Source organism: Pelodiscus sinensis, chromosome 4 (genome assembly GCF_052426305.1).
Source record: "Pelodiscus sinensis isolate ZL-2025 chromosome 4, ASM5242630v1, whole genome shotgun sequence".
In the NCBI taxonomy this organism is placed as follows: Eukaryota; Metazoa; Chordata; order Testudines; family Trionychidae; genus Pelodiscus; species Pelodiscus sinensis.
Genome location: NC_143055.1, coordinates 51,759,964 through 51,768,014, shown reverse-complemented (window position 1 = coordinate 51,768,014; position 8,051 = coordinate 51,759,964).

The window sequence follows — 8,051 nt, the reverse complement described above, 5'->3', positions numbered from 1 at the left end:
CTTATGTTATGTTTTTATGATGTAGCCCCATATTAGTATTTGTATTAATTTCAAATACAAAGATAGTTTAGTTAGCAGAGAGCAAAAAATACGCACAAACATTTTCAACACAAAAGGAATACCTCCCCTCATTGTTTTTCTATCTTTAAGTTAAATGCTAATTTAATTCCCTTCAAAATTTATAAGAAAATGCTTTTACTGATTTGATGAAAAATTTCACACTAAAATTATTTTATATAAAAAATAAGGAATTGAAATTATAACCTCTGCTATAATTTTTTGCATAAATTTAACTATAGAATCACTAGCATCATGCTATAACATATGAAAACTTAATAGAAAGAGAATGACTTAAAACTTTAAACAGATTGGCTTCCATGTTTACTTTCAATCTGACTTAATCATATACTGTTATTACTGACAAATGAATGAGTGAGAATTATTCCATGCTCATGGATCAGACTGCACTCTCTCTGGAGAGTGAGGAATACGGGAGGAGCCATGAGGTTCACTTTTGGGGATTTCCTACAAATCTTTTTCTCAAGTGACTGAAGGAGAAGGGAACTTCAAATTCTATGGACAAAAACTCCACTGCACTGATTCTCTAACATCCCCCTTTTCCTGGCAGACTCGCTCATGCACGGGCGGCCTGTGAACCTAGGCAAACTAGGCAGTTGCCTAGGGCACCACCGGCCCAGGCGCCCCGTGATTACATCATGGACATTGACGGCCATGCAGGCGGGGGCGCCGATCGCTCCTTCCGCCTAGGATGCCAGCTGCCGCAGCTGGCATAGGGCCGCTCCCGAGCTCCTGTAGGTACAATATTGCTATTGACCAGATCACACCATTTCAGCCCTTCTCTGCTTCCTGGTCTCTCCAACCCCCCAAACAGATATCCCCTGGGATGTGAATCCTGAAAGCCTGAGCAATCCTATTCTCAAGGGCTATGTCTACACTGCCAGCTTTTTACGCAAGAACGGTAGTTCTTGTGCAAAAACTTGCGGAGCGTCTACACTGCACGCGCATTCTTGTGCAAGTAAATTTACAGTAAAGCATCGGAAAAGAGGGCTTCTTGCACAAGAGTCATTCCTCTCCCCATGAGGAATAAGCCCTCTTGTGCAAGAGCTGTTGCACAAGAAGGCAGTGTGGACGGGCAACAGGGGTTTCTTGCACAAGAGAGCATCCATACTGCCATGGATGCTCTTGTGCAAAGGCATATCTCTTGCACAAACACACATGGCAGTGCATATGCACTCTTGCACAAGACTTTTACGCAAGAACTCTTGTGCCAAACAATTCTTGCGCAAAAAGTCTGCAGGGTAGACGTAGCCAAGAAGAATCCATATCAGGTCTTCTGTGCAAAGAAACTCTTGGGGCCTGATCCTGTTTCACAGAAATCAGTAGCAAAACTTTTAAGTTGACTTTAGTGGAAACAAAACGGGAGCCTTAAACACTACATAGTTCTTTAACATAACTCTTTTTAAATACATGGAGAAGATGGTGTAAATTAGCATGCTACACTGATTTCAGTGTAACATCAAATTATAGCATTTGAAGATCTGGCCCTATGTAAGCTTCTTACTGATATTTAAAGTTTGTATGTGTCAAGGTGGATAGGAAATGTGTAAATAATGTAGACAGACAGAGGAGAGAGAAAATATTATGTAAATAAATGTTTAAAATTGTGCCAAAGTTCTTTTGTCTTATTTAGGCGGGCCTTTGTACATAAGCTCAGTTCCAATATTAGCTTAAAAAATAAAACTTCTCATGAAAAAAAAAAAACCTTTCCTCTAAAGCAGCTGGTCCTAGTGTCAGAGACTAGACATGATGGATCATGGGTATGGCAGTTTTTATGTTCAAAGGGTTGTACAGATGGGGTCCAAAGCACTAACTCTCTCCTCATTTTGGGAAACAATGTTTTTCTCCTTTAAATTCCTTTTTATCCTCTTCACCACCAGTGTTCCCTCTAACTTTTTCCATCCATGGGCAGAATACATTTTGTTATGTGCACCAAGATATTTGCGGATGTGCACCACCAGTAGAAAAACATACTGTGGGCATTCTGGGTGTTCTGCTAATCAGCTGTTTGGCACTGAATCTCTCCTGGGTGGTGGCCAAAGCACTCAGCTCACAGGGAACACTGTTCACCAGTGAAAGCCTTTCGTCAGAATTATACAAACGCCTTTCTGTAGATCAGCAACTTTGAGAGATTGCTACTATAAGGCTGCATCTACACTGGCATGATTTTGTGCAAATACTTTTAACAGAAAAGTTTTTCCTTTAAAAGTATTTGCGCAAGAGAGCGTCTATACTAGTGTGACAGCCTGTCACTGATCGGGGGGCGGGGCGGTCGGAGCCCCGGTCGGCAGGAAGCCGACGCTCAGGAGCGGACTCCCCGGCGTTCCCCCAGCGCTAGCTGGAGGCGGCGGCGGGCGGAGGCACTCCCCCCGCGCCTGCGCCGGCTGCGCCGTTACGGCTCCTTCCCCGCGTCCCCGGACGGCGGGGGCGGGGGAGAGCAAACCAGCTGGGCAGCGGGGCACGGCGCGGCGACGTACCCGGAAGGGGCGGGGCCCCAGGGAGCGGCTAGCGCGGCGGGCCAGCTCAAAAGGGCTGGCCGCCGACGGAGAAGGAGGCAGGCTCCCGGCAGGAGCGGAGGAGCAGACCCGGAAGCAGGACGGAGCCCGGGCGGCATACCCCACGGCTGCCGGCCCGGCGCTGGTCCCGAGGCCTTCGGGACAGCCACTGCCCGTGGCGGTCGCTCAGCCCCTCAGCCGAAGGGGGGCGGACCCCACCTCGTCGCACCCAACGGGAGCGGGACGTCCGTAGGAGGAACGGCACCCCAGAACGCTCCCCAGAGGCCGCATCCGGGAGCGACACACCACAGGACACCGAACCAGGGTAGGTGCAAAGGCGGCGGGCACGATTGGCGAGAGCCGCCCGGAGGGAGGAAGGAGCCCGGGGCAGGGCGCTTTTGGCGACCTTGGGTGGACGAGTTGCGGAGGGATTAACTCCCTCGTCCACCGCGTCGGGGCATTAGCAAGCCCCGCCGCTTAGGGCCCCGGGCTGGGACCCGGAGAGAGGGTGGGACCGGGTCCCCCTCCCTCCACGAAGGGAACATCCCACTACCCACGGCCTGAACAGAGAGACGCTACAAGTCACAACCCCGCAAGGGGAAACTCTGAACCAGGGGTCTGCTGCCCCGCCCCGCAGAGACGGGTAACTATTGACGGGTTCGCTGACCCCCCCTTCCTCCTGGGAGGGGGTGATCGCACCCATTGTCGGGGGTTCCCCATTGGGGCCCCGGGGGCCGAATAGGCACTAAGAGGGGGCACTAGGGTTCGCTGACCCCCCCCTCTCAGACCAAGAAGGGGTGATCGCACCCCGAAACCCCCACAACTAGCATGTGCCTTTGCGCAAAAGATTTGCTTTTGCGCAAAAGCATCCGTGTCAGTGTAGACACTCTCTTGCACAAGAAAGCTCCGATGACCATTTTAGCCATCGGACTTTCTTGCGCAAGAAATTGATGTTACCTGTCTACACTGGCCTCTTGCGCAAGAATACTTGCGCAAGAGGACTTATCCCTGAGCGGGAGCGTCAGAGTATTTGCGCAAGGAGCACTGATTTCATACAGTAGAACATCAGTGTTCTTGCGCAAATACTCGCGGCCAGTGTAGACAGGCGGCAAAATTTTGTGCAAAAGCAAGCGCTTTTGCACAAAATCTTGCCAATGTAGACATAGCCTAAGTGTCTGTCACTGCTGTCTCTCTGCTTATTATATTTTGGAATACCGTCATCAGGAATTAGCGGAAGCCTCAGCTGTCACATTTTAAACCACACTGTTTAAAACACCAGAAAAGGTGCTCTAGGGAACAATTCTGCATTTGTAGAGAAATGGGCTAGATGATCTGTCACGATTTTTCCATTTATAATTTATCTGATACTGTATCTCCACGGCATAATTGTGTTCTAGCAAGTGGAGAGTGATGGTCTCCTACATCTTAGAACACATCTTTCACAGAGCCAGGAGATTAGTCTGACAATACAGGGGGTCCTATTATTTGGGGGCCACATTTAAAGCTCAATAAAATAAATGGGAGTCTTTCAATCTATTTCAATAAGCTTTAGACAAAGGCTCCCACCGGGTTTTGGGGTTTTTGTTGTTGTTGTTGTTGTTGTTGTAGTTGTTGTTTTGTGTGTGTGTGTGGGGGGGGGGTGTTTTGTTTTTTGTTTGCTTGGTTGGTTGGTTTTGGCCATTGTTAATTTTGAAGGAATTTAAATGGAAACATTTCATTTTTCCCACCATTTCTCTTTTAATCTGATCATAAATTTAGGGATGGATTACACTCTTATCAAGCAAATGACATGTCAAACAGGTTTTAATTCCATATATTTCACATACAATACAAATATTCATCTTTTCATATAGTCAGAGTGATAAGTATTCAGTACAATGATCAAAATACATAAACAGTTAAATATCTTTGAATGGTATATACCAATTTATCTAGAGTTACATCTAATTAATTTCCAGCACAGTGCAGAAAATCGTTGCTCAGAAATTCTGTTACCCATATGTATCTTCAAAAAAATGTCATGGAATATTGATTATTGAGTGTTTAATCCTTTTTGATTAACTACAGTCTTAATGATTGGAATTTGCCACCCAGACCACACTTCCTTCTGCCTATAAAATACAGAATTTGTGAGTATTCTAGAAAATATTATGACCTGTGCAGTAATACACTGTATTACTTAAGAATTAACAAATCGCATGCAACAACTGCCTGCATTTCTGGCTATTCAAGAGGGTTATGTTACAATTTGGGTAGTGGGTAAATTAACTCATAAATATGAGATATACAATACTTTAAGATTATCCCAATGGCATGTAGACTTTTAAAGTATCATCATAATTTTATAAATTCTATTTATAAATAGTGTTCCTTCACTATAAAGTCCTGTACAGTAAGATACAAGGAGAAAGTTTGTAATGAATTTCAGTGGCTCACATATAACCTAGAAGCAGGTTGACTTACAGTACTTTCAAGGGTAGTCGTATAATGTAGCCAAAATGTAGTATTTGTGTTTGTATCTGAATATAAGTATAATGAAGATAATAAGTCCTATACAATGCTTTGCTTATCAGCTCTGTATGCTTCTGTTTCGCCGTCAGTCACCCTTCATGATTAGCAGGAAGGAATGGCCTGGCTGTTGGTCGATATGCATTGGGTAAGCTGATAATTGCATACCCCAGTGTTAAAGCAGGAAGAGACCATAACTTCTTGTGGTCATTTCTTCATCTAAGGACATGATTTCATTACAATGTTTGCTATAGGGTCTTGTATCTTGTGTGCATTACAAATTAAGTCTTGTTTCTTTTCTGCATTGCAAATTAAATTGTTCAAGGTTCTTCTGTTATTTCTTTAGTAAGTATATACTCTTTTCCAAAATGCAGTCTGTCTGCAATTCTCTGTAAAATTGTTTGGTGCAAGTGATGGATGTGCGCATAGCTAAGGATAAGTGTGCAAGCCATCACAAATGTCCAGATTGTCAAGAAAAAGTGAGAAGCTTGGAGACAGTCAGAAAACATTCAATGTGCCCCGAGCTTTTTAACATGGGGGTATAGCCCTTGAAGGGTACTGTGGCATATTTCAGAGGGTAATAAGTTTAAAATACAATAGGTGTTCAATTTTCTTCAACATAATGTATGAGAAAACGAAATACAATACAAATGATTAATCGTAATTTTCTTTTTATCTATTGCCATTTTAAAAAGGAGGAGGGGTAAATTTGATTTATTGATTGAACTTAAGGGGTAACAGTGCCAAAGAGGTTAAGAACCACTGATTATGCCTGCTGCTAAATGAATAAGCAGAATTGACAACCTTGGAGACAGGCAGATATCCCCAGCGGCGAGACAACAAGCAAGAGATAAAGATGGGAAGCCTTACAACCAAAGGATAACTGTGGAATACTCTTAAGATTTACACCACTTTTGCTGTGTGGCATTACAAAATCCATAGAGTCAAATGGGAACGTACAAGTATAAAGATGGGATGTTTTGCCATGGAACTCTAGGTTCAGTCCTGTAGAGCCTCTGAGCATTGGATCATGACTGACAGAACCCAGCTCCTCAGTTGTGTTCAATCTAACTGGCCACTACATTGACTGGAGCCACAACAGACTGGTAACTATAAGCCCATCTGCAGGATCTCTCTCTCTCTCCCTCTCTCTCTCTCTCTCTCTCTCTGAATGAATACATATGCTGCTTTTCATATTTTATTTTCAATAAATGCAGCATATTGCCTTTTCAACTGAAAAAGATCCCATGTTCCTCTAATCAGTATAACAATGACAAAGATTCATGTTAAAAGGAGCATTGTATACAACATACATCTTGGATCCTAGAATTACCTATATATTTAGCATATAGTCAAAGGGAGGGGGACTTCATATCAGGAAGGTGGGGAGCACTTAAAAAATAAAAGTAAAAAGCTGTACGTTTTATACAGTCTGTTATAAATAGGTATGCATGAGCGTCCAGTAGCCTAGGTGGCAGAAGGCACAGCCTTCCCAAACTGCCAGGAATGGCCCCGTCCACACACTGCCCCCGGAACGCCTGCTGTAGGCATTCTGGGGGCAGAGTGTGCCCCCCGGGCCCACACTCCCTGGTGCGCCAGGGCTGAGGAGGCTTGGGCTGCACAGCCTTCTCCCTCCCCAGTGCTCTGGGACGCGGAGGCTGGGGCGCACGTGCGCTTGCCTCCTTCTTTCCCCATGGTGGTGGTGGGTATGTGTCCACTCTGCACACTGACCCACCTCTTCTCCTCCTTGTGGTGGGGGGGCAAGGGCTCAGCAGAGGCGACAGGGTTGTAGGTGGGGCTGAGGCCTGCCACCCCTAACCCTAGCTGCAATGACCACCCATGTAGTTATGTTTTTATTTGATTCTGTTCCATTTCAATTAAAATGCATTTATACAGGCCCTTCAATCTGAAATTTCAAAGTGCTTAAAGATATTAATGAAGTAAGCCCCACAAGATCACTGTATCTCCATTTTACAGATAGGATTTACTGAACTCAGAGAGGTTAATTGGCTTGCCCAAGGTCACAAACCAAATTAGTCAGAACTGGATATTAGAATCCAGAGCTCAGCTCTGTGCCTTAACTTCAGGGACATTCTTCTTCTCCTTTATAGGTCAAACAAGGGCCCTCATGTGAACCTGTGCAGAAGAGCGAGGGAGTCTAAGGAGCATCCCTATGCCTTTCATGAACTATCTGCATCACCAGAGCCTTCATAGGAGTAGAAAAGAGAGGCCACTGGCAGGCAACTACTCCTCATTGCACACAGTGAATGGTGAGTGTGCAGGGAGGAGTGGAAAGTAATTCCATCCCCACTAATGTACTGGTTTATGCACCAGATTTATCACAGAGGAAGAAGTAATTTGGGCTAGTAAGACTGACCAATTTTCCTGTCACATCAAAGAAACTACAATTTATAACCAAAACCCTCCTGACTCATAATTTAATATCATCTCCTGCAATACAGGAGAGGGAGTTTGGGGCAGGTTAACTGGCAGTGCCTGGGCTGGAATGGAGTGGGATGAGGCATCATAGGAAGAAACCCTACTGGCTTACTCAGGCAAGAGCTTCATCCTCCACTGGAATGGATGGCCACAAGTGCTGCTATCTTGGATCACAGTGCTCAGCATTGAGCAGGTCCGTTTATTCATGACACATGAAAATAGAATGAGGCTGACTTGCTATTGGAAGAGACAGGAGTGGAGCACGTGGCCTATTGTAGGGAGTCTCTGTGCATGGGTGGATACTTGGGCTGGGTAGGGGCACCCTGAGAGAAGAGTGGCTGAGGAGAGAGAGCAGGGCATGTGCGGAGGAAGAGAGTGGGGGTGCCTGAAATGTTTCCTTGCAGGGGGCTTAGTGCTGGGCATGGAGGGAAAAGGGGTTCAGACTGGAGGCTGAAGTGAAAGTGAAACTGGGTTGACTCAGGATCTGGAGGGTCTTGATCTTCTGGGTGGTAGGCTGAATTAGGTGGAGAG